The following is an 18427-nucleotide window of genomic DNA, read 5'->3' as shown; positions in this document are numbered from 1 at the left end:
TTAGGAGGAATGTCTGTGCCATTTTACTGTTGGCGCTGGACATCCCTGTTTTCTTCGCGGCTGTAATTGACAGCATTCTTCATAGTGGTGTTTTGTTCGTGGAAATGTCAATGATGTTGGACAGTCTGCGGATGAATGGATCGATGGATGGATCGATGGCTTGTTGACAGTGACGTGCAGTCAGAGGACGCAGGTGAGGCCGTGCCTCACCTGTCATCATGGAAATATCAAATGAAAAATCGATGAAAAGGTTTCTTCAGCCGTCATCTGTACTTCTTTGAAGGTGTAGGACGTTTCACTTCTTATCCAAGAAACTTTGTCAGCAAACTAAAGTCTTACTGGTAGTTTAGGTCCTATATATATATATATATATATATATATATATATATATATATATATATATATATATATATATATATATATATATATATATATATATATATATATATATATATATACAGTAAAGTCTCGTTATATCGATATCGGATATATCGATAGTCCCGGTTTTATCGATACTATTTCTATGCACGCACAGAGAAAATTACATGCAAACAGGGTCGGATATATCGATAGTCCCGGTTATATCGATATTTTTTCGGACTCCCTTGAATATCGATATAACGAGACTTTACTGTATACTGTATGTATATATATATATATATATATATATATATCATAGCAGAGTCCAGCACCGCCATGTCTGGACAGTTAAAGTGTTCAAAAACGTTTAGTATATGAACTAAATTTCTGCAGTTTATCTGGTGTATATAATGTAAAGTCACTTTACATTATAAACACTGTACTCCAGTGCTTATTTTATTTTATTTTTATCAAAACTGTGTGCATAGGTGAGGCACACATTTCTCCTGCCTCATGACAGGGGGCGCTGGTGATTACAGAGATTCTTCCTTCGACTCCTCGGCTGCAGAATAATAGAATTAGTGACAGCAAGCTACATTAAACAGTTAGCAAGTGCAACCATCCAGTCATTTTTTTGTGTTGCTTGGCCTTATTTTCAGAATGGAGGATTGCATATCTAAATTGAAAGAAATAGAGAGACTTTTAAAACTGAAGAAAGATAAAGAAGGCTACAAATAAGTTATTGATGCCTTTCTTCAGAAGGAGCGGCGCAAGGACTTCATTTATAAGTAAAGGTAACTCGATAATAACGTTTTTTTTTATTCTTTTTTTCTACGCTACAATTTATATGAAGAATGCTGACATGACATTTTCAACAAAACACGTTAACTGTTGCCAATCAAATGGTGAATAAGATACTCTGTAGAGTTCATATGTTTGTAAATCTGACTGTGATTACGTCAGTGCCTCACCAGCCATGAACCTCAGCGGACGTCACTGCTTGTGGAGCTGACGACGGGAAGAAAGGAGCATCACTGCCAAACGCACATGCGTATGTGGAACTGAGAGAATTGAAGCGGATTTGAAGTGGACTGGAGATGTGAGCCAAGCCTTTTTTTGTCAATAGACGTTGCAGCTTCTTATTTGCTTCAAATTTTGCTTGCAGCAGTTCTGTTGATGGCAGCGCGTGTACCAACAGCGGCTCCTCTTTCTCTTGGATTGAGAGGAAATACATTTAATCTGTGCTGTATGTCACACAGAGAATACATTTGACAATAATGTTGACTTGACTTGAACATTGAAACATTTTGTACTCAAGCAAATTTCACAGTAGTATTATTTTTACTGAAGTACATATGTTGAGTGAGTACTTCAGTAAAAATAAAACTGCACTCCGCCTGTACCTTTAACGACTCAGTAGACGTATCTGGGAAGTGCGCATGCGCCGGAAGTTGCCTGCCGCAGACAGCAGCAGCAGCCGCCGCCGTCGCTGCCACCGCCGCCACACAGCAGCAGCAGCAGCAGCAGCAGTGATTCGGGAGCGCGGACCGACGGGAGTAAACCTGTCCGTTTTGAGCCATGGCGACCAACTAAACGATGCCTTTTGCACAGGTGGACGAAGAGTAAGTAGTCCTGTGTTAGCCACGCGCTATTCATGCTCACCTCTCGTTGACACCTGCGCCACATTTGGTCTCACGTATTTGGGAAAAGGCGAGGAGGAGAGGGCAACAATGGGACTGTGTGTGTACGTTTGAGATGTGCTAGGACGTTAGCTAGCCTGGAGCTGGCCACTCAGCTGGCACGCTTACCACGAGCGACCTGCGGTTCATAGCTCCTCTGTGGTCTTGACGTCTAAGGACCAAGCCGACGGTTTCAATGTGTATTGTGGGTCTAATTTCAACTTGCAATACCTTCATGTTCGAAGGAAAGGAGTGTTGAATGAAACCGGTTCTTGATGAGTACGATCAAGATGCCTAGCTAGTTCTTGTGACAACAGTTGTGGATTTACGACAATTTCCGTGCCAAATCACCTTTATCGTATTTATTCAGCTGAACCTCACGGGGTCTTAATGTGGTTAAAGTTGCTCGTGTTATTTATGCCGAGGCTTTATGTAGTTATCTTCTGGTATCGGTGCACATTGAACTCTATGAATGCAGTAATGCTCACGATGAGTGAGTGAGAAGGCTTTTTATGCACCTGCAAAGGAAAGTGTTAAAGGTGATAACAAAAGGTTGACGTCACTGGGCCGTACATCGACCTCGGAGGAGTGAGGAGCAGCCTTTTTTTCCCACCACAGCGTCTAATGGTTTGTGTCTGGACAGAAGAGGTCTGTCTCTGATCAAATTTCGGCTATCCTAAGGGCGCACTTAACTAATGGGATCCTATCGATGTTTCTGCCCCCTCTGAGTCTGATCTTTGCACGGCGGAATGTTAATGCCGCTGCTGTTGTTTTTCGGGCTGCTCTGAGTCACATTTTATTGTAATGTCACGGGGTCTGCATTATTTCCAAGACTGGACTAAAGCTGGATAATGCGGAAGAACACGTTTCATATTGTGAGATGCTTGAATTGTGTATGTTGAGTTGAGCTCAAGATATATATTTTTTTGTCTTAAGTTTAAAAAAAATGAATGACAGAGTTGTTTGATTTTATGACAAGCAGAGATGTGGTCAGAGATGGAACTTGACCTTGCTAGTTCAGAAGTGTACTTTTGCAACATAGCATTCACTGACATTTTCCAAAGAGCAGATAATTAAATTTCAGAGTGTGTCGTCGGGGAAACTCAGGACCCTAGACTGTGCAATTATCGAGTAGAAGGAAGCCTTTTTGCAAGGAGGTGCTACGTTTCCCAGCGCAATGAAGATTAATTAGGTCTTAGAAACAAATAACTCGAAGGCCTCTCCCATCTGTAAAGTGCTGTCATGTCACCTCTACCAGAATAAAACCTTTATACTAAATTCTCTGTGATATTGCGATGCCAACATCATTGTACAGTGAAGCCATTCGCAAATTATATCACCCGATATTTGGGGAAGGGGGTGCATCCTGTTATTTGCTGGAAAACTGATCAAAATGCTGTTTTGTCTCAAGCAAAAGCAACTCCAGTATAATTAGTGTGCCATTTGTGGGCATCTTGGTTCTGAAGTAATGCGAGGAGTTTAAATGAGTAGATAATTGTGGCACAGGGTTCAAATCAAAATGGTGGAACTTCAAAAGTCAAATATTTTAGGAACCTCCAATTCATTTTCAGAGCTATATTTGTGGTTAATAAAATTAATCAGATGCAGAGATGGCCCATCACCACCATATTATCAGGCATGCCCCAAATTTGCAAGCTGAAAACCGGGAACAATGGCTCACCTTAAGTTATAATTATTGTCCTGTAAATACTTGTAGAGACAAATATTCTAGGATCCAAACACAAAACGATGAAATGCAAACCCGAAAATATGATAGTAAATAGTTATTTTCATGTTTCATGACCACCTATTCTTACAAAGGAAGCTAACTTGGTGTTAGCAGTGTTAGCAGTCAGCTCCACTGTCACTTCATAAGGAATGTGTCTGCTAACTTAATCCAACTCCTGGTGAATAGTCTTCACAGAACATCCATGGAAAATTCCGCCAAACACCAGACTTAATACGTTGACGCTGTGTACTCTTGCGTGATAAGCAGTTTGGTCATGAATGATGACATTTGGCCAGCACGTTTTGTATGGGTTCACTCCCAAGTTTTGGTCAGTTTCTGCATATGAGTGTTTTTTCAACTTTTATTCAAGCCTGAAAATATGTGCCTTTTGCTTATCGTCAAGCCTCAAAGTCAGGAGCACCTGTTTCGTTTGTTCATGTCACGCCGGTCAACGCGGTCAAAAATGAGTGCTTTCAAGAAAAGGGAAATGCCACCTGTGCATGAGTCATAGGCCGACTCTTTGACCTGTCACCACAAACCGAGAGTATTTGCTTGAGGGCAGAAAAGTAGCTTGCCTTTAGGCTTTCTTGCCAGCCACTGACAAATGTGTCTGAATATTTTGATTTACGGTGTAGGCAGAATAATAATAATACATTTCATTTATAAGCACCTTTCAAAACTCTCAAGGACACTTTACAGTCACATGATATTTTTCTCTGCGGGTGAGCAGCGGCAGCCACACGCGCCAGCGTTCACTCAACCCGGAAGTTACATAAAGAAGAGGCCTGTTTGCTTTTTAAAGTGCACCATTGTGTCATTTTTTTTGGCCTCTAATGCACGTATGCGTACAGCAAGGCTTCGTAATCATAAATATAAATAGCATGCCAAGGCTTGAAATGTCTGTCATACAAATCTAATCAGCATCTGAAATTGTTGTGTCCTTGTATCCAAACAAAATTATCTGTGATGAACCTTTACCCCCTTGTCGTTACCAAGATAAGCATAGCACCCTGGACTCAGGAGATTTTGCATATCTTGAATTCGATTTGAAATGATTCATTACATGTCATTTAGCACAAATAAATAGCATAAACGATACATTTTAAAAAGCATTAATGCATTGGTGACCTTTCGGAAATCATCAAAACGTAAAATAATCAGTTTTGTAGTCAACTGTTACCATCATCCAATAAATTAATAGAAATGTAAGTCACATTCTTAAAGGACAACCGACGTCACTTTTTTGTTTTTTAACTGACACCAGAAAAACGTTTTATAGCATCTAAAATACCCAAAACATGCAGTATGATATTTTTATTCAAATGCAAAACACCAATAAAAATGACTTAAAGTGTCCAAAATCTGCAAAAAATTGAGCTTCGAATTGGGCATTTTCAGAAAGTCCCGCCCCCAGTTCGTGACGTCACGCCAAGACATCTTGCATTGCTCGAGAATCAAAACAATAGCTTCAGATTCGGAGAAGATGCTTTCTTGTTACTCATCCAGTTATGAATATGATTCAAATAGTTCTGAAGAAGAAAGCATACATGTTTGCAATCGATTAAATAATTTATTTGTGCCATTTTGAGGCAACATTGGGGGAAAATCTCTCACCCAAAAAAAGAGGCACAAAATGGCGACCTCCTGTGGCCACCTCCGTATCCACAGGCTGATAAACTCCTTATATGGCGCTTGGCCACCCTCTTCTGGCCTTGTGGCGGCTTTTGGGTGCAACACGAGGTCCCCAGACCAAACAAGTCCAGCAAAATACATTGACGTGATGGAAGGACCGCTACAATGCGTCTTTTTTACGGTCAAGGGCGGTCCTTTAGTGACGTCACGTAGGGACTCATCACCAAATCAAAAACAAGACTTCCTGAATATTCAGCGTGAGTCTTAAAACGTAAAATATAGCTATATGCGGTGGAATCTTATTAAAATACGCTCAGTAGATGTAATTTGAAGCCATTTGACAAATTATGGACACAACTTGTCCGGAGACGTCGGTTGTCCTTTAAAGGGGAAGTCAACTTTACAATGTTATGTTCATCTAACACAATATTCTGATTGATATTACATTTGTGAAAAACATGAATTAGCAAAAAAATCCATCCATTTGTATCCATCTCAGGTGGCGGACATTTTGCAATTTAAATGAAGTACAAGGTGATCACAGGTGTTAGAACAAGTGAACAAATACTGTACTATCAAAATGGTATTTTGTGACATATCTTTGATGTATTCAGCGTTTCAGCATTTGTCAGCAGTTTTTAACCACATCATCACTAAATCAAACTAATTTGCCATTTGAAAAACAGAGTATCGAACTTTCCAAGATTTTGCTCATGAACCTTTGGTATGTGCGAGCGATTTGTTTAGCTTACTTGAACGAAATCCCCTGAGCAGTGAGGACAGTACCGTGTGAACCCCACACACAGCTCGCCACAAACTCTAAATTAACTGGATACAAGGAAGACCTGATTGAGGATTGGTTTTGCAAAGATAAAAGCAATAGTTCTTGAGTGGCTCCCATTGAGACCCCACGGGCTTTATGTCGCAAAAGGTCCTGCACTTGTCAGCAGAACAATCTGCTGCGCAACATAAAGACCGCGGCAGTAAGAGGATCTTATCAAAGCCGTACTTTACGTCTTAGGCATCACTGTCTAGCAGTGAGTATCGTATGTACCAAGCGGTTCTTGAAATGAACGTGTGGAAGCTACAAAGCGTGTTGGGTACTTGCAGTCACTGTGCTCTAATGAAAAATCAATGATTAATCATTCCTAATGTTTTTTTCTCCTGTTATGGAGAACTGAAACAGCCTGGCTATCTAACACGTTTTGTGGAACAAAAGTGGTGTTTTAATTGGAAATGTGCAACCATGCTCTCTCCCCAAAACTCATTTCCCTGCAGGGGCTAGTGGATGTTAAATCTCCAGCAGGTGTTGCCTGTGAATTTTATGTGCATATGGAGGATATATATATATATATATATATATATATATATATATATATATATATATATATATATATATATATATATATATATTTTTTTTTTTTTGTTTTCTGTAATTTTGGAAGTGCATATTGTCTGCCATATTCCCCTCCCCTCTCTGCTGCGCGGTGTATGACTTGAAGCAAATGTTTGGTCGTTTTAGGAGACAACGTTGTGAGGGGTCAAAAACAGGTCAGAGTAAAAAAAAAAAAGTGGGAGCGCATGATCCTTGCAAATGGGGTTTTGTGACCACCGTGGCCCACTTGTGCCTGAGCCTCAGAGTCAGGAAGTGACCTGCAGGGCTGCGGGTCACATGGCATTTGCTTTGTATTTAGTCAAATGACTTCAGGCAGTCGGCCTGCTCTAACACTCTGTGACTTCCTTTGCGATGCATGTTTATTTGGTTTTGAGAGGATTTGCATGTTAGCAAGCCGACTCCAATTAGGGGAAGAAAAAAAGGAAGCAGCAGCTTTTTCTTTGCGTGGCATATAGTATGAAGCCCAAAGCCAGGCAGGACTACAACCAAACACCAAAGGGGCTTTTCGCAATTGTTGTGTCTTCATCTCGAGGGAAATCGTGGAAGAATGCATGCCTCACTGTGACATTCATGGCAGAAACAACGGCCATAGCAGCAGGAGGCACGAGTGCATCTCGGTGCGATCAGCCTCGACAGAGTCATTGGAGACAACAGAGCCGTTTATCCGCCTCCCATCGGCAGCAGAGGAGCAGGCCCGATGCAGCGTTCTGTTTGTGGCACAAGATAAGGCCGTCTGAATCAGATCAGAGCTTCTCCACTCCCCAAAATACGCTCTCGCTTAAATAAGAGACACCAAGGCGAGCCCCGTATTGCATCCCAGGCAATGCTAATAAATATCATTATCACGTCTGGCGCTACGGTTTTCCAACGTTCTTGCCAAGTGTTCACAGCAGGGCATCGTTAGCTGGAGCAACAGTGGCTCTGAGGGTGACCCAATCTGCAAGGTCACCAACAATGTCGTAACAAAATGCTAGTGAAACCGCTGCCGGTGGAGTTATACATGCACACTCACACTCCACAATGATTTCAATGTGTCATACGTGGCACAAACGTACGATAAATCCTCCAGAGGATTAGAAAGGGGGGTCGGGTGGGTTGTGTGTAAAATGCTGTTGGCTAATTGGGCTTTATTTTTAAGAATTCAAACGCTTCATTAGAGACTGAATTTCCCCCGTCTTTGGAATATGAAGTTGATTTTACTACATTAACTGCCAGACATGCAGAAATGTGTCCACTCCAGTGCCAGGGTTTTTGTCATTGTCACTTTAATTTCAGCACCCACAGAATATTGAGTTTTCAGACTACATAAACAATTCATACAGTGTTAGAAACCTTAGTCTCTTCTTTCATCAGAATAAAAGAGCTTTTATAAAAGAGGACAGAGCGCTAAAAACAGAAGTCTTTGGGAATACGTCTGTGTAAGCTCTCAGTCGTACAGGAGTGGTCCATCGATGAGAAGGTTTCTTCAGCCGTCATCTGTACAAAAGTGAAGGTTTCGGACGTTTCGCCTCCTATCGGCCCGGCCCTACCCGACCCCCCTTTCTAATCCTCCTATCGGATAGGAGGCGAAACGTCCGAAACCTTCACTTTTGTACAGATGACGGCTGAAGAAACCTTCTCATCGAAGTCTTTGGGAAGGCTACGCACACTGACCAATACTTACTTTTCGATTCTAACCACAATTTACAACACAAACTATGAGTTATCAAAACCCTCCAGCTAAACTAATACCAACAAGCGTTGAAGGTAGAGAAAAGGAGTCAACACATATAAGGAGAGCACTCACACTGTGGGTACCCTCAGTGGTCATTTAACAAATGTCAGAAAGAAAGAATAGGGACTGAAACCAAAAATTCTGAAGATACAGAAAGGAGAGGAGTAGCAGTACCTTACATTGCAGGAGTTTCTGAAAAACTACAGAGTCCTTTGGCAACACAAAATTCCTACTTATTTGAAACTACCAAATGAAAAACAAAGTAATGTAGTTTATTCAATACATTGTAAGAATGAAAATTGTAAAGAGCAGTACATTGAACTGTTTTATTTGTTTTTCACAATCTCAAATTTATTTGTGATAACAAGTATTGACTATAAATTATATTTTTAGTTACATTCATGACTGCTAATTACCATTTACTGGCCCCGGGATGTTGGTGTTTTATTTAGTTTTTAATTATTCTTATTCTTATTCTTGTTAATATTATTAGGATATTTTTTGTTGATGTTATTCATGCTGTGTTTTCTATAGAAAATATTTTCATGAATAAATGCAGGGGAACATAAGATGTTTGCTATATATTGCATATGCCTTTTTAAAACCCTCCTCCATGAAAAACAAAAACAAAAAAGAAACGACACTGGTATCTAAATTGTTTTCCCAAACTATCAGGATATAAAACGTGCATCGCACTCAGTGCCGCAGCCAAGTTTGCTCTATTTCACCTTGATGTTTTCCGTATGTAATCATAGACCTTCTCAAAAGGTCTCACTGGTAGAGGAGTCTATGCTGTAGCTGTGTCAGGAAGCCATAGAGGTTCCTTTGACAGAGCCGCAAAGGTGAGGAGTCAGTTGGCCCTCCGCCGTGACCCTTCCCCGGGCCCGAGTGTGTGGGTGTGTTTTATTTTTCTGTGTACGTGCGGTTCTCAGTTAGCTGGCAGCAGCTAGAATGGGGGTCTTTACAACCTCCTCACCCTCCGGTCCTGTTTGCAGCCATTGTTGGCCACGGTGAATGGTATCTCCGTGCCTTGAAAAGTAACCAGATGACATTCTTCCTGTTATTGGAAAGGGCCCGGGGTTGTGTTGTGAAAAGCAGCTGAAAGGATAGGCTAAGATTGTGACCATCACAGGCTAATCTCTGGGCTGTTTGAAGCAAATGCACCTCTTTGCTCTCTGATAATGGTGAACCGAGCCGCTCGATGTACACATTCCTATGTCGTGTTCAGCAATTCTACCACTTTTTATTTGAATTCCTTAGAGCACAGGTGTCAAAGTCAAGGCCCGCGGGCCAAATCCGGCCCACCACATCATTTTTTTCGGCCCGCGAAAGCAGATCAAACTTGTTAAATTCCATGATGATTGCTAAAATCTGAGCCAAAATTTCAGATTTTTGGATGTCAACCACAATAAAAGTCATTATTCTTGACTTCAGATTTGAAAACGAGTTATTCATTAATTTGCTGTGTGCTCTGTATGTAATATTTGAAGGGATTTAAACGTTCTAATGGGTTCCCCAAATTCATAACGGCCCTCGAGAGGAAACCATAACTACAATGTGGCCCGCGGCAAAAAATGACTTTGACACCCCTGCCTTAGAGGGACCTGGCATGTGGCTTGTACTTACTTTACTGAATGATTAATTCCAGACAGAGGATGCGTCCGACACCGACTTTTTTCGCGGACAGGCTTGAGACGTTTTTGCAGACAGTCTCGAGACTTGTGGAATCAGCAGCCAGCCTTCTCTGCCATTCGGAAATATTACCGCTGCCGCAAATTGAAAGGCACTTAGCGAGGTTGTAAGTATCAATGCAGCGCTCCAACTGGCCCATGTTGTTTATGTCTTCAGCAAGTGACATTTCCTGGAATGTGCAGTGGCGCAGTTGTCACTCTGCAGGGGGGAGTGGGGGGCTGCTTCCAATCATGGTTCATAGTTCAACTGGAGCTATTGTCTTAAAAGGAGAGGAGCACATTTGATAGTGCCATTAGCAGGATGCTCTGTTGCAGGATAAAAGCTGAGCTTTTTGTTTCGTGTGTCTTTGAGATGGTTTAAGATGTGAACCTGAGTGTGTTATTCTGGGATCCTGAAGCTTTCAATCTAAAATGTGATATTCCCCGACAGTCTTTTTTAAATGTGCGTATGCTTACTGTGGCATTGAGTGGACTTTATTGTGCTCCATTGGTTGACTTTTTGTGGGAGATAACATTTACTTTGCTTTTTTTAATATACAGATGCACTCTTCATGCTGATCGAAGAGCTTTTGTTACCCCATGAAAGACACACATGCTTCCTGTGTTAAGGATGTCCCCCTTGTTATAGGGTTAAGATTTGGGTCAGATCTCTCACCGGAGTCTCCTTTTTTTCCCGTGGCGGTCGGGACTGAAGTGGATTATGCCACAGAAAGAAAAGCCGTCTGAAAAGTTCTTCTGGCTTCTTTTGTCTGACATCTTTCAACGATGAATGATTGGCATAGCTCCTGCCATTTCCCCCTTTTGTTTGCAGCCTTTCTATTTGGGAGCAGTTAATAAAATTGGCCATTACGTGTAATGTGTTCACAGGCTGCGAAAGCACAAAACCGCAAGGTTGTCTATAAAGGAAGCATCGAGTTAGAAAAGGAAAATGTCAACTTTCATCACGCCACTGCACCACCATTTTGCATTTGTCCAAAAATATCCCCTGAAGTACAGTGCTTCACCCGTAGAATGAGATGGGGATGGAAGTGGTGTGGGTGCCCAATTTGAAAGACATTCTCGTAAGTATTCATGTGTAAGAAGTCCCCAGGCGGGTCATGTTGCCGTGTGACAGGCAAGCATTCGTCTTGGCGAGTAGCTCACTTCCCAGCTCTCGTTGTGGGGATTTGAGTGTCGGCTTTCTGTAATTAATAGCCGCTAGCCTCCGCACCCCATCACAAGACCAGGCGCTGCTCGGATCTGGGCAGGTGTGGTCCAATGGGCGCGACACATCGACGTCTGTCTCCTTGTATCCATATCGGCCGACTGTGTACATAGAAACACGGCGGCCGGGGCCAAAACAACACACGCCTTAATCATAACTGTAAGTTTCAATACTGTGGCGCTGATGGAAAGCTTTCTGGTGGAGGATGTGGTTTGTTGGGTCGACTTTGTGTCAAGCACTATTCCACTTGTGTCCTGCGCTGTTTAGCAGAGCTCGCAGCTCTGACAGATTGTTGTCCCGATGGGGAGATTTATCCAGCCAGCACTGCCAAAGGCACTGACACCATCATTAGGCTTTGATCAGCTGCAAGTCTGCCAGAGGAAGAGGAGAGAGTAATATTCTTGATCTAATTACTCTGAGACATTTCAGGCAATGTAATATGTGATTTAACCTCTTCTCAGAGGCTATAAAAGGAAGCTGGGTTAATCTTCCTGGCAACCTCATTTCCACACAGGGGAGAGTGCCTTAAATTTCCCTTTCCCAGGAAGCTGGTAAAAGCCACGGTGACAGTACAGTTTGTGCTCCAAGTGCTTCAACATTGCTCTGACCTTTCTTTTAACGTAAGCAGCGGTGCAGCGTGTGCGTTTCGGTGTAAAAAAGCATTTGCGTATCCTGCGGAAAAAAAGACTGACTTGTGGGCCCTTTTCTTTTGCCCAGCTCCTCTCTTTTCACGCTGCAAAGTGATGAGTTGCGCAGATTTGATTTGAACAAATAGATTGCAACTGCAATTCGGGTGTGGGGGGCTCATCAGTCAAACATGGTTAAACAATTCTTTGGACATGAAGAGATTAGTCTTGCTTGCCCTGAGCTCGTCAAAGACCTTTCTCTCAAGCGCTAGGCTTTTAAGGCCAAGGGCCACGGGCTGTGGCCTGCCCCGCTGCATGGAGAACGACAAACTCAGCCCTCAGCATGTTCCATTGCTTCTAAATGCCCCATGACTCCCCTCTCTGCCTTTGTGAGCCGGCACGTTTGCAGTGATGGATTAGCAAATGAAATGCGGACCTTTCTATTCACGGCCGCCCTCTTTGCAAAGTCTTCTCGGAATCTGTCCCATTTCTTTTTATTTTCCGCTCATTAACGGCATGTATTTTAATGGTACTTTTTCATTATTGGAAGAATTCCACCGAGCCGTGATCACTGTTAAACCTCTGGGCATCTTGTTCATTTTGGCTTGTTCATCTTGGACCTGGTCTTCCATTTTTATGGCTGAGCTCTAATCACACTGATGGATAGTGACCGTGACACGATGATGTGTGACTTGTGTCAATTTTCTTTTCCGTGTCGGCAAGGATAATATGTACCCGCCTTACTCAGAGCCCACACTCGCTGTCGCAGTTACATTTTCTTGCCAACCAATCTTGCTAAGCTTCAAATTGATAACGTCAGTGGCCACTGAGCAAAGAGAGCATTGACCACCGTGGCAACATTTCTATTAAAACTGTTTTGTCACACGGCAGCGAGTGCAGAACATATAATGTGACGGTCAGAGGGCTAAAAATAATTGAATTTGTCAGTCCAAACGACCAGCTTTTTAAGACTGGAGCCCTACTGCATTCTTACCTGGTTGCAAATATTTCACTGAAGTAGCCCTGCCCAAGCCTCCACTGAACATGTCCTTGATTAAGTTTGCTCCTCTTCATTTGAAAAAGAATCCTCTCTAAAAAGAAATTTGACATAATGTCTTGTTTTTTTTAAATAAAAGTAGAGACATTTTTCCCCATTTTCATTTAATTTAATACTGGACAGATTAAGGGATTATTTAAATGCATTTCATTGCTGAATCTGTTATGCACCTGCCTTTCAGACACATACAGACACAAAACCAGCTGTCACACTTCTTCCCAAGTATGATTAATCAAATTACAAGTGCAACGGGAATGTCTATTGTCCTAGCAGGACCCACAAAATGAAAGGCCTTTTTTTTTTAGTTATTTTGTTGCTGACACAATTCCATGTCTTGCTCATTTAGTACATCAGCATCTGCGTGTTTTGGTGAGCAATCAACTTCCGGCCATTTTAAATTCCTAAATATTTTGACAATAAACAAAAATTAACTCGGGTAAGATGACCTGCTTTGAGGGGGGGTTTGTGATGGGCAAACACATTTCACAGTATTAGACACAGCCCTAACCACTGATGTGTTTATGCACATTGTAGTAAAAATATCAGGCAATCCATCATCTTAAAAAAACCACAAATCACTAGATAAGAAGAAGAAGAAGTTACTTTCAGCATGATTTATTTGGCACAGTTTTTAAACCAGGTGATTGTTTGATTATTCACTGTGTAATGATTTTCCCCAAACAAGCTATTTCTGCATTTAGGAAAATCTTTGCTCCCATTTTTAGTTTAATGCCATATTTTTCCAGGGAGTTTTGAATCTACCTTTTGTCTAATTCCTGCTCACCCTTAGCACAGGCCAATCCTGTCTTACCCTCTCTACCCACTTGATCCCCCCTCCACTTTTGTTTGGAGGGGACACCACTGTGCTCTCAAGAAACCCCAATTAGCAAGACGAGCGGGTCTCCTGAAGGTCACTCCCAAGGCATTGGTGTGAGAACAGAAGACTACTGGGAGGGTCAGGAGTTATGCCCGTGAGAGTCTCAGCTGGATTTAAAACACAATCAGCACTCTATTCTTTCTCATTACAAATTCTGTTTCTGTTGTTGTTGTTGTTGTTGTTTTTTCCGTGTTAAGAAAGTACACACAAGTCACTGTATTTCAAAGATCTGTTTGTCGTTAGCTCTTTATCAACACATGTCTTGACTTCCAGATATCTCGGCTTTGATTGATATCGCTGTCGTTATTGCAGGGAACGGGAGTCGATGACTGAAACTTGCTGCCGGGTGCATTAATGTTCTCTTCACTGGTGGAAACCTTTGAGCATGCCTCATCAGTCTTGAGTCACTGGATGGCCGTTGGTGATCCTTGTGATGCAAGACAGCCATAGGGCGGAAGGGATATGTAAAGGAGTTTTATCAGCTGAGCTAACTCTAATTTATCTGGCTGCATCCCTCTCACATCGGTGAAGGCTTTTGATTATAGTTTGGCTTCCAGTGTTCAACCCCTCCAACATGTACTGTTCCTCTGTTAACATGTCAAATCGGTTGAAGCATCGTAGACTTGACCTATTGCATATGTTCCAAAAGTAAAATAAGGTTCGATTCATTGTCAAAGTTGGATTTTAAAAAGAAAAAAAAAAAAAAGTGAAAATGAATGGATGGATGGATTTATAATAATAATACATTTTATTTCAAGCGCCTTTCAAAGCTCTCAAGGACACTTTACAGACAGACAAGCATAGATACAATAATAAATAAAATACAATTATAAATAGAATACAATAAATAAAATACAATTATAAATAGAAACGAGATACAGCTACACAGAAAATGAAAATTTAAATAGGTGGGTTTTGAGGTGGGATTTGAAGGTGGGAAGAGAATCGATGTTGCGAATGTTGGGAGAAAGTGAGTTCCAGAGTTTGGGGGCAGAGCAGCTGAAAGCTCTGTCCCCCATCGTGCTGAGACGGGCACGGGGGGCACAGAGAGGTGGAGGGAGGAAGAGGATCTGAGGGAACGAGAGGGAATAGAAATTTGAAGAAGGTCAGATAGGTATGGGGAGGGGGTCAGGTTATGGATAGCTTTAAATGTATAAAGAATGTTAAAGTTGATTCTATATTTGACCGGGAGCCAGTGGAGCTCTTGAAGGACGGGGGTGATGTGGTGAAAGGATGAGGTTCTGGTGATTTGACCAGTTTGACATGTCAGAGGTCATTCCCCAACAATTGTGCTGGGATTCTCATGTTAGGTCATTTTGTCTGCCCACTAAACCGGTTGCCTGTGAAGTAGTCATCATTCTGGAGCCATGACAACGCCAGTACACAAATGAGCACTCGAGCCGGCCCACAGTCCAACAATCCGAGAGGGCCCTTAGAATGCTCCAATGCAGACATGCAGGTGAGATGTTTGCCATGCCACGTCCTGTGTTTGCCTACCTTTCCACCGAGTCATTGGTTGACTAACCATAGCCTGATGCCCACAATTTTTTCCGGGTCTGTTGGCGGCTGAGCCACTTAGCTGACAGGCACACACATAAACTGTGATTTGCCATAAGCAGAGGGAACACTTCTTGCTTCTAGGCACAAGGATCACTTTTGATCAGCGCACTGAGAAACTGGTTTGGTCTGGCTGCAAGCGAGACTGAATGTCAGAGCTGCCACAGAGGCGGTTGACCTTACCAACCTTATGTAGGTTCGCGAAAGAAGCGGATCAGCATGTGTTGAACACACGTGGAGCAGGATTTTGAATCAGTACGGACGGATTTGCAGTTTTATAGCCGGAATTGCTACTGTAGCAAACATTTTGCCAAGTTCTCAATGAAAAGCTAACTGACCTGTGGGGTGTTAGAGGACAAACTTTGTAGAAAGTCTGTTCTTCACGGGAAGCCTAATAAATATCCCTCTGCAGACCTATTTAACACCGGAATTGTTTTGTTTTGTCTCTGGAATTAAGTCTCTGCTAGAGTAATTTGTCTACACTCAATGCTGGTAATTTGCAGAGTTGCTTGTAATGCCCGACCTATGATCAGCCCAGCTGTGTTCACAACCAGATTTGTGTTGAACTCCAGAATGCTTCAGACATTTTTCCATTTTAAATACGTGTGTGCGTCAGTCGGAAAGAATTGGAAATAGAGGTGGTCTATGGGCATTTGTCTCCGTGCCTGTGTGGGAGAGAGATTTGTGGGAACAGCTGCATTGATAGCGTTTTGTTTATGGAGCACTCAAAGCTGAGACTTAAGCCGTGGGAACACCTGGATTGAGGGGAAATGGTACAGGAGGCAATGGCGGTGTCAGTTCTGCTTTTGGATCTGTCCCAAGCTAAATGCACGCGCGCACACACACACACACACACACACACACACACACACACACACACACACACACACACACACACACACACACACACACACACACACACACACACACACACACACACACACGCACACATTCACACACACTCGTCTGATGTGTGAGCATAGCCTTGAATCCCAATCAACAGCACTTAACAAAGATTTCCTGTTTCTCGCTTTAATCGCGGGCTCAATTTGTCGCTGGGTCATCCAATTTCTCGTAAGCGCTTTGCGTCAGGCGAAACACGAGGAGAAACACAAAATGGATGCACCTGCTAACAAATAAAAACCTCTCGGTCCCAATTTAGCTTGAGTCTACCACCTGGAAAAAATCGACAGCTCTTTTGCTGTCAACATGTTATTTCCACATAAACAAGTGAGCAAGCAAGTCTGCTCATTTGAAGAGATTGTGAAGTTTCAGCCCCTTTCTGGTTGACACCTTTTAAGTCTTTTTGGTGGAACACACTTGATATTGTGTCACTATTTAAGTTCAATCAAAATATTTCAGGTGGCACTAAAGTTCCAAAATTGTGGCAAGCGTCTTGTCGGAAGAGTTGAATCTGCAATAGAGGAAATTAATACCTTATTATCTCCCATTTTCACTTCCTGTATATCCAAAATCCAGATGGCCCAACACTGGTTTCATCAAGAATGTCCACGCTACATGTTTTGATGACAAACATGTCGATTTTCTCCCATATGCCTTTATGGTCGATAAGCAATTCATCACAACACATTCAAGTTGTAAACAAGTTTATGAAACATCCTCGTCTGAAGTGTGATGATTATATCATGCAGATGCCAGCGCACACACTTCCAGATGCACACACACACACACACACACACACACACACACACACACACACACACAACACACACGTTTACATGGTTTGTCAACGTTTTTCTGAAGATGCAGCCACACACAGATGGTATTCAACAAATTCTAGTTTTTCTACTTGTCATCTTCTTCTTTTCCTTTCGGCTTTTTCCTTCAGGGGTCACCACAGCAAATTAGTGTCCTCCATCTTCAGAGGTTTGATTCGCATGCTTGTTTTGGCCAAGCTTTTACGCCGGATGTCCTTCCTGACACACAACCCTCTGTATTTATTCGGGCTTGGGACCGGTACAAGAAGACACTGGCTTGTGTCCCCGTGTGGCTACAGATCAAACAACTCGAGAACTTAATAAAGATGAAGATGCTCGAAAAAAGGCTCCCAAACACGAAATGGTCATCGGCACAGCAGCATTCAAACAAAGCAAAACTATACTCACCATTTGATGACAATGCTCTGATCTTACCGTGAAATGGGCTATTTTTTATTTTATTTTACCTTTACTATCGTTACAGATTTTCCACCTTGTGACCAATAACAAAAGAGAGCAACAGATTTCTTTGCTGAAACATATTTCGGTCAACATTGCATATTTATTGATGTTTTTGTTGAAGCTGTTAACAACATCATGCAACGGGAACTAAGTCTGTGTAAGCTCTCAGTCGTACAGGAGTGGTCCATCGATGAGAAGGTTTCTTCAGCCGTCATCTGTACAAAAGTGAAGGTTTCGGACGTTTCGCCTCCTATCCAAGAGGCTTCGTCAGCGAACTAAAGTCTGACTGGTCGTATCGGCCCCATTTATATATCCCTAATGTCCAGACATGGTGGCGCCGGACACAGCTATGATAGGTCCCTACTCTCAGGTTGGGAGGGGCGGGGGACCCCTCTCTGTGGCCCCACTGATTGTTCCTACATTCCTGACTAACGATTGGCCTATTACCCCCACTGCCTCCGGTATCACCTCATCAGCATAACGACCCTCATCAGCATTGCGAAAGTTGCCTAACCTGTTTTGCCTGAGCAGGCTATTGTATGAACGATCCAAATTGAACCTCACCCCACCAGACCGATTTAACGAAGGATTTTGTTGTTTTATAAGAATCGCTTCTTTTACGCCCCTTTCAAACCATCTATGTTCTTTCGCTAAGATTTTAACCTCATTGTCGTCAAATGAGTGGTTGCTAGCTTTTAGGTGCAAATGTACTGCCGATTGAGGCC

At 42.4% G+C, this 18427-nt stretch overlaps 1 protein-coding gene across 3 annotated transcripts in view; it reads left to right on the top strand.

Moving 5' to 3' along the window:
- fam222ba (family with sequence similarity 222 member Ba) overlaps positions 1-18427 on the top strand; it is a 41543-nt gene that overhangs the window by 6339 nt on the left and 16777 nt on the right. Inside the window, exons 2-4 of one of the 3 annotated variants that reach the window (XM_089016875.1) lie at positions 1020-1154; positions 1324-1459; positions 1778-1982. The exons of 1 other annotated variant lie outside the window; for it this stretch is intronic. The gene's annotated coding sequence lies outside the window, so the exon portion shown is untranslated. Of the gene's footprint in view, positions 1-1019; positions 1155-1323; positions 1983-18427 lie in introns of all 3 variants that reach the window. One more of the 3 variants, XM_089016877.1, reaches the window with a different exon arrangement.

This window comes from Hippocampus bargibanti, linkage group LG16 (genome assembly GCF_051943395.1).
Source record: "Hippocampus bargibanti isolate YZ-2025 linkage group LG16, ASM5194339v1, whole genome shotgun sequence".
Classification (NCBI taxonomy): Eukaryota; Metazoa; Chordata; class Actinopteri; order Syngnathiformes; family Syngnathidae; genus Hippocampus; species Hippocampus bargibanti.
Note: the sequence above shows the minus strand (reverse complement) of the source record. Positions and strands in the feature narration are given on the sequence as shown.